This window comes from Physeter macrocephalus, chromosome 9 (assembly GCF_002837175.3).
Source record: "Physeter macrocephalus isolate SW-GA chromosome 9, ASM283717v5, whole genome shotgun sequence".
Classification (NCBI taxonomy): domain Eukaryota; kingdom Metazoa; phylum Chordata; class Mammalia; order Artiodactyla; family Physeteridae; genus Physeter; species Physeter macrocephalus.
This window is the reverse complement of record NC_041222.1, coordinates 73,751,481-73,759,682: the sequence shown is the minus strand read 5'-3', so window position 1 is coordinate 73,759,682 and position 8,202 is coordinate 73,751,481. Positions and strand designations below refer to the sequence as shown.

General features: G+C 46.6%; 1 long non-coding RNA gene and 1 other non-coding gene across 2 annotated transcripts; both read left to right on the top strand.

Moving 5' to 3' along the window:
* The first annotated feature begins 2,086 nt into the window (after window positions 1-2,086).
* Window positions 2,087-2,254, top strand: LOC112067374 (U1 spliceosomal RNA). Its single transcript, XR_002893238.1, has one exon. It is a non-coding gene; the product is annotated as a U1 spliceosomal RNA (small nuclear RNA).
* Window positions 2,255-3,988: 1,734 nt separating this feature from the next.
* Window positions 3,989-7,240, top strand: LOC114486891 (uncharacterized). The gene is made up of 3 exons (XR_003681289.2): window positions 3,989-4,054; window positions 5,945-6,303; window positions 6,408-7,240. It is a non-coding gene; the product is annotated as an uncharacterized lncRNA (long non-coding RNA).
* The last annotated feature ends 962 nt before the right edge of the window (window positions 7,241-8,202 follow it).

Sequence of the window (8,202 nt, the reverse complement as noted above, 5' to 3'; positions counted from 1 at the left end):
GCTTGAACCTATGTCCCCTGCATTGGCAGGCGGATTCTTAACCACTGTGCCACCAGGGAAGTCCAACAACCGTTCTTTAGTTGCTGGACTTTTGGGCTGTTTCCAGTCTTTCACTAATTTATGTAACACAGAGATGAATGTCTTTGCGTTTAGTGTTCTTTTTGCTGTTGTTGTTTTGTATTTCAAGTGATTCCTTTAGGATAGATGATCAGATTTGGAAATAAATTGGTGTCAAATTGCATCCTCTGCTTTTTTGGGGGGAAGAGCATGAACATTTTATAGACATTTGAGACCTACTTACTGCCCAGTGACTTCAGAAATGTACCAATTACAGTCCCACTAGAGGCCATTTCAGGACATCCTGACTTGGAGTATTACAGTTTGAAAAGTGTGCATGCGTGTGTGTGCATACATATGAAATCTTGCTTTCTTTACACTTCTTTAGTTAATATTGGGGTTGGACGTTCATCCCACACTTGTTATCTCTTGTCCTCTTTTGAGAGTATTCTGTTCAAGTCCTTCACAGTTGAGAAGTATTTTATTTCAATCTCTGGGGAATTTCATGTCCCAGATTCTCTGTTCTGCCCTCTTTTGGTTGGAGAGGGGCTCTTTTCCCACCTGTGAATCCTTTGGAAATTCCCTTCTGAAGTCAAGTTCCTTTGGCCTAATAGGAGGACAGGCTTGGGTGGCTAAGAGCTTCCATGGGGCTGGAAACAAGTGTATGGAAGTCTGAAGTCTGCAGAGCCAGTTGAACTTTCATCCCTGGTTGGAGAGTTTTCAAACGGAAGGAACTCGTCTCTATATAATTTTCTTTTCACTTTCCATTTTTAAACACCCCAGAGGGACCCTGGGTGATTTCCTTCTCCTTATTTAACTCAAATTGAATCTCTGAATAAACTATGTCCCTCTTAGGAGCCTAAGACACATATTTAGAGGAAATGTGTCATTTCAAGTGCTTTTTTTTTGAAGTCATGTGAGGAGTTATCAGAGTAAGAATCTCCTCACCACCCTCTGTGCTCTGTGCCTTCTTTAGCTCAGAGCCAGGAGAAAAACTTTCTCCTCTTCCTCCCCCCACTCCTTTTCTCTTCTGAGTCTGACACAGAAGAAACTTGCACACAGGTGGTAAGTGGCAAGCATAGGGCAGTTGCATGTGTTGAAGTAAGTGTGGCATGTGTGGGAATGTGAGAGGTGATAAAACGCATTCATGTGGGGAGTGAGGCTGATGATAATCAAGGGAGCTCTGGGGAGAAGGGGCCATTTGTGGTCACCTTAAATGATTAACAGGATTTTGAAATACAGTAAAGGAGTCAGCTAAGTTTCTATCAGTTTCTACTCTGGCCTCACTGGTAGGTAGAGAATCCTGGTTCGCTGTGTTGATGCCAGAGACAGTTATCCATCCATCCACCCACCCATGCACACATGCATACATCATCTGACATTTTATTCATTCATTTGTTCATTTTCCAATGCTCCCTCCATCTTTCCATCCATTCTTACGTTATTTATCAAGGCCCTACTCTCTGCAGCATGCTGAAGGCAAAAATATTTTTTTTTTGTCTTTTTAAAAAATAACTATTTATTTATGTATTTTTGGCTGCGTTGTGCCTTCGTTGCTGCGCGCGTGCTTTCTCTAGTTGCGGCGAGCGGGGGCTACTCTTCGTTGCAGTGTGCGGGCTTCTCATTGCAGTGGCTTCTCTTGTTGTGAGCACGGGCTCTAGGCATGTGGGCTTCAGTAGTTGTGGCTCACGGGCTCTAGAGCGCAGGCTCAGTAGTTGTGAGGCATGGGCTTTGTTGCTCCGTGGCATGTGGGATCTTCCCGGACCAGGGCTCGAACCCATGTCCCCTGCATCGGCAGGCGGATTCTTAACCACTGCGCCACCAAGGAAGTCCCGGCAAAAATATTAATAAGACAAGAGTTTAGCTTTCAAGGAGAACATAGTCTAGTGTTAGGCTGGACAACTTAAAATAGATCATAATACTGTGCAGTAAGTCCACCCCATAGGAGTTTGTTTAAAATATGCCTCTATGAATGTCCGTTTTCCCCCAAAAGCCTTACCTGACCACTCAATCTAAAATAGGTTCTTGTATACTTACCTGGCAGGGGAAATACACGATCAAGAAGGTGGTATTTCCCAGGGCGAGGCTCCTCCCTTGCACTCCGAGTGTGCCGACCCTTGCGATTTCCCCAAATGTGTGAAAGAAACTCAGCTGCATAATTTGTGGTCGTGGGGGACTGCGTTTGTGCTCTCCCCTTTAAACAAAAAATAGGAAAAATATAAAATAGGTTGTTGTTACTATTCTTTTTCATGATATTCTTTTTCTTTTCCTTTAGAGTGTTCGTCACAGTTTGTTAATATAATAATATGTTTATTTGCTTAATTTCCGTCCCCCCAGTTACTGTATACTCCATGGGGGTAGGTTCTATGTCTGCTTTGCTTACACTGAATACTCAACACATGGTCCTGGCTGGCACACAGCAGGCCCAAAGTAGACATTTATTGAGTGAATTAACAAGCACTGATCGTACCCAGGCATGATGATTTCTTGCACTAAACCAGTGGTTCTCAAAGTGTGATTCTTGGACTAGCAGCATCAACAACACCTGGGAACTTGGTTCAGAGTGAAAATTCTTGGCCCTACCTGTTGGTTCACAAACTGGTCCCATACCCATAGGGCAGGGAGAGACCAAAGAAAGAGGCAGACCACTCCAGATTGGTAGGTGGCAGATTTAATAAGCAAGGATACTTACTTACGAGGCTTGTCTTTGGCGCCTGCAAGACGAGTAGATCCCTGTACCTGCCCACCAAAACCTTCAAGTTAAAGAGACCTTAACTGGATTCAGTCATATATTCAGTCCAGATAGTCTCAACAACACCTTTCTGTCTCAAGGCTACGTCCTTGAAACAGCTCCCACTGTGGGAAAGTAGGCTGAGCGTACATTCCAAAGACAAAGGGTGTGGGAGGAGCCTGCGACTGCCTGAGTCCAGCTGGTGGGTCAATCAGTGGTCATGACCTCTCGATTCTTCCTCCAACACCAGCCCAGACCAGAATAGAATCAGAAACTCTGGAGTCAGCAGTCTGTGCTTTAACAAGCCTTCTGGGTGATTCTGATGGAGACTGAAGTTTGCAAGCACTATACTAAAGTGATAAACGGCCATTCTCGTCTACCGTAGACATCTGTGGATTTTAGCACAGAGATAAGAGTAATTATGTCTGGACTGGTAAATACTTCATGGAGAAGGCGACATTTTTAAGGAAGCCTCAAGCTCGATAAGCCAGGGAAAAGCAATTCAGGCAGAGTACAGTGTACCCAAAGGCACATAGGCATGGATTAGCCTGGCCTTTGGAGGAGTCTATAAGTAGTTCTGCGGGAGGGTCCCGGGCATGGCAGGGAGATGAGGACAGAGATGGAGGCAGGCGCCTTGAATGACAAGTTTCAAGCAGGTAAGTAACTTTGGTACCCCGTTTCCCCTCCCCACGGCTGTCCAGACTGGCCTGAGTCAGACTTCCGCGGGCTCACTTCCCGTCCCCGCCTGCCTTTTTCCTCCCTCCCTCTTCTCCCAATTCTCCTACCTCCTCCCTTCCCCTGGGGGTGAGACGTCCCTGCTTCCAGGCCAACTCCACTCCTCCGCGACCCTTCCAACTCGCTGACGTCAGCTGGGCCGGGCGCGCCTGGTAGGCGGCTTTGGAGCCAATCCCGGCCCCACCTCCCGGCTTTGGGGGAAAGCCCAGGATGCTGTTCTGCGTCGAGGGAGCCGCGCAGGCGCACTTGGTACAGGACAGCGGGGGGTCTTTTCAGGGCTCGAGAGAAAGAGTCCCTTCCTCCGGAGACAACTTTCTTCCAAGGGAGGGGTCCCTGGTGTCAGTGTCGGTTGCTCGGGACCCACGCTTGCGTCATTTAGCGCCACCACCCCCAGGGGAACTGGCTTCCAGTCTGCGCCCTCTTCTCCGTGACTGACCGCGCTGGTGACTCACAGCAGGACTGGTCTCCAGGGTCCTCAACCCAACGGTGCCTGGAGGCGATGAAGGGTGATAACAGACTTCCTAAAAATAGGTACTGTTTACCGAGAACTTCTTAGTGTGCTGGCACTGAGTCACCTACACCTTGTAGTTCTCAACTTTATGCAACCCAGTGCCCTTTTCTTATAATACGTTTCAGTGCCACTTCAGCATTTATAGATAATGTAACCAACCTACATGCCAGTTCAATAATATTAAACCACAAAATGCCACAATTAGTGTAAAGGGGGAAATAGAAAGAATTTATAATAATAGAACATACAGTTCATGCTCACTTGCGCAGCACATATACTAAAATTGGAACCATACAGAGAAGATTATATACATATATACATACACTTGTTTTTTTCAGCAGGGAAATGCTTGGGCAGACCCTCACTAGAAGATATAATGAAGTAGTTATTCCCCACCAATCTGCAACAACTGCAAATGCAACCCTCAATGATACAGACATGTTATATTAATGGCTCAAATACCACCAGTACTGTTGCCATTGCATTATGCTTTTCTGCAGTGGTGAACTCTCCTGCTGAAAAGTTCCAAATAAAACAGAATCCAGCCTTCCCTTGATTGACATGGTGCCCTGCTGTCTTTTGTTCGCCCCTCCAGATCCATTCTCCCTCATTCTCCCCAGGGCAGAGACCACTGACACATCATATCTCACTGAATCCCTACAAACACATTTGGACTGGATATCATTATTTTACACATGTGGAAATAGGCTCAAAGAGATCAAGAAAGCTGCTTAGGTCTGTCTGTGGTGGGTCTTGAGTTCAGACTCGGATGTGACTGGATTTAAGGCCTCTGTTCCTAATTGCAAAGCTGCACTGCCCCTTTGCAGTTTGGGTCTTTGTCAGAGTCAAAGGACAGAGAGTGCTAGAGGAGGTCAGGTCTAATTCTCCATAGAGAAGAGGGCCTTCACCCAAGATGTACTAGTCTAGGTACGCTGGGCTATGGATAATAACATATAGCCTCAAAATTTCAGTGGCTTGGAATTCCCTGGTGGTGCAGTGGTTAGGACTCCACGCTCTCACTGCCAAGGGCCTGGGTTTGATCCCTGGTTGGGGAACTAAGATCCTGCAAGCCGTGCGGCAAGGCCAAAAAAAAAAAAAAAATCTCAGTGGCTTAACATACAGTAAAGATTTATTTCTTGCTCCAGTAAAGTCCACAGCAGATCTTCTTGGTAGGGTGGCTGTCTCCTGGGCAACTCTCCTTCAAGCGGTGATATCAGAGATTTGGCCTTCTTCCATTAGGAAGCTCTGCCACCTCAGAGCCTTTTGCTTCCAGCCTCACAGATGAAAAGGAGAGGGTGTGGAAGATTACTTGGAATATTTTATGGGCAAATGTGGAGGTGGCTTGCATTTCTTCTACCTTCTCCTATGGGCTGAACTCAATCACATGGTCCATACCTAGATGCGAGGGGGCCTGGGAAATGTAGTCTGTGTTTGGTGAGCACAGCCATGTCTCTGCAGAAGTGTCAAGCTCTTCCAGTCCCTATACTAAGAGCATAAAAAAGGAGGCTTAAGTTCAAGTGTCATCTTTTTTTTTTTTTTGCTATGAATACCTTTTACTGAAATACTGTAGGACTCACTTTCACAGTAAGGTGCCTAAACTGTTTCTAACACAGGAGCCAAGTAACATCCAATTCTCCACATACAGCGTCTTGTCATTTCTAGAAAAATCCTTTCACATTTTTAAAATCAGCTTTGGCTGGAAGGCCTGGGGTAATGGTTGAAGCCCAGAGTGTCTCTGGAGATGCTGCATGAGAGTTTTCATTGCTGCTTCAGAGCCTGGGAGCCCCACTGGCCAATGAGGAGGCCAGAGCCCCACCGATGGATGAGGAGGCCAGGCAAGATGAGCTGGAAGATGTGGGGGGAGCTGGGTTCTGCACTTATTCAGACTATGGGTTTCTCATCCTTCCTAGATGGGCTCTGGAAGATGGTCTCTTTATGTCTACATGTTGTGCTGCACCCCACAGGCCTACAAGGCCTGTGCTTGTCCTGCTTCAAGACTGAAGAAAGAGCCCGGAGTCAACAACAGAGACATCAATGGTTTAATGGATGGGGGAGCTTATACATCTGAAGCAAGGTCCTGGAGTGACACCCCACCGTGTACAGCAGGCAGGACATGACGGCAGTCTTCACTCCAAGTGTTATCTTTGCTGTTGATCTGCTGAATGACCACGCCTCGTATCCTGCCCCCTTTCAGGGCCTTAGTTTCCTCATTTGTTACGTGGTTATGGAAGCCCAGCCTTCAGAGCTGCATGATGGCCAGATGTGATTGGTAGGATAGAGTGCTTGTTGGGGGAAATCATGGAGAGAGCTGCCTCCTCCTGAGGTCTGACCTTGCCTAATGACTCTCCTGACTCCACTTTCCACCTTCTGCAGCCAGGAAGACCCAGCAGGACCTCCTGGTTGTTGAGGAGGCCTTCCCTGCGAAGCCTCAAGTGCCCATGGTCCCTCTGAATACTGGCATTGTTGGGGAAGAATGGTTCTGAGTAATTAATGAAGAGTGGAATCCAGATACTAGAATCTACCAGAGAACTCCAGCAAGCGCCCTGGAGACCCAGTGGAGGCCCCAGAGAACCTGGCATTAATCCAAGGAGATGCTGGAGCTGTGGCCAAGGAGCTGGGCTGGTGTGTGTTGGGGAGCCCATGCTCACTTCAGTGGTCATCCACAGTTTGGTCTGCCCCAAACCTCTCTTCCAGTAGTCAACTCTCCCACACCCAAACTACAAGGTTGCAGTGGGAACTGTCATGTTTCTACAGTAGGCCCCTGGCCCCTGGTCACTTGATTGGTCCAGGGTCAGGCACTTGACCCACACTGGAACAATAATTTTTCTGCTTGGGAATTTTGGAGAGAGATAGAGCTATCTTAACTTCTCTCCAGCTGATTGGTCCAATAACATATAACTCTTAGGTTCTCTTGACAGTCATATTTTTGTCACTGTGTGGAAGTAACAAGCAGGGGAAGCTGGTCTGATGAGAGAGAATGAAAGATGAGGAGACTTCCAGTGGTGTTTGAGTTTCTGCTTCTGCTCCATTCCTGAGGCTAGGCTGTAATCTAGACTCTGTGATATCATTAAAATTAAGTTTCCCCTTTTTGCTTAAGCTAGTTTCGATAGATTTTGTTGTTGTTGTTGTTATTGATCCAAAGAGCTAAGGAATAGTATGAACTTCCTTATCAAATGCATTTATTCATTCAAGAAATATTTCTGGTGCATCTACTATGTTCCAGGTACTGTGCAAAGTACGGGAAATTTGGGACTTCCATGGCGGCGCAGTGGTTAAGAATCCACCTGCCAATGCAGGGGACACAGGTTCGGGCCCTGGTCTGGGAAGATCCCATATGCCATGGAGCAGCTAAGCCGGTGTGCCACAGCTACTGAGCCTGCGCTCTAGAGCCCACAAGCCACAACTATTGAGCCCACGTGCCACAACTACTGAAGCCCGTGCACCTAGAGCCCATGCTCCACAACAAGACAAGCCACCACAATGAGAAGCCCGTGCAACACAACAAAGAGTAGCCCCCGCTCGCCGCAACTAGAGAAAGCCCACGCGCATCAACGAAGACCCAATGCAGCCAAAAATAAATAAATAAATTTATTAAAACAAAACAAAAAACGTCCCGCAAACCCTCAAAGTACTGGAAATTTAACGATGAATAGGATAGACGTGGTATATACCCCCGGGGACCTTATACTTGGAGGCTAGGGCAGGACAGACCTGGAACAAGTACTATACAGATAAAATCCAGGTTTATGAGAACTGTCAAGAAGGAAAAATACTTTCCTCTACCTTTCTCGGCTCTTCTGGCTGGTCTAAGAATTAAATTGACATGAGACGGACTAACAGGAGAAAATCAAATTTAATTACTTATGTACAAGAAATCCATTTAACATGAGAGATTCCAAATACAGGCAGCATGAGGTATATATGTCATTCTGGACTAAGGAGAAGGGAGCACATGTCTGGGACTTCAAAGGGAAGGAAGGCAATTTGTAGGAAGATGAAAAAAGAGCGAATGTTTGTTAAATGTTTGCTGGGCCGTGTAGAAACAATGGGACACAGAGAGGAATTTTAACAAACAGACTTTGCTAGTTTCCTGCCTATCTACCACACCTAGTTCATACAATACTATAGATAGCTCTGGTGATAGTTCTCTTTCCTGGAGAAGGCCCTC